We start from the raw sequence: 488 nt of genomic DNA, 5'->3' as shown, positions 1-488 counted from the left end.
TATGGAGGGCGACTGATGTTATAACTATTGGTTCTGGGATACAAATACCAAACCCTTCCTTGCTACCTTTACGGTATCATGCTAACGAAATAACCAATAGTATTATAAACGTGAGTTAACCATGCTGTCCATTCATCAGGGGTTAACGGTATATATTATATGTGGGCCCATTCGTTTTTAAATGGGATAGAGTGACATCTGATGGGAGGTTTGGAATATCTACTCTAATATCCACTCTATGTATTATTTGCATGAGGAAACCTGTGTATACACATACTCTTCTAGAGTTTGAATATATGGAAAGTCCGGTATTTTTAGGACATCTGCCATCTCGATTTCGCATTCTTCAGGTATTGCAGAGGGATAGTCAGTCCTTCCGATGGTCAGCAGAGAATAGATATCTATACTGAACAGAGCTGCACCGGGGAACATCAATAATAAGATCTCTTTGGTTTGAAGAACATCTAAAGAAAGGTCATCTCCTCGCC

The sequence above is a fragment of the Nanorana parkeri genome, unplaced genomic scaffold, assembly GCF_000935625.1.
Source record: "Nanorana parkeri isolate BGI_ZX_2015 unplaced genomic scaffold, ASM93562v1 scaffold2786, whole genome shotgun sequence".
In the NCBI taxonomy this organism is placed as follows: Eukaryota; Metazoa; Chordata; class Amphibia; order Anura; family Dicroglossidae; genus Nanorana; species Nanorana parkeri.
This window is presented reverse-complemented; position numbering follows the sequence as displayed.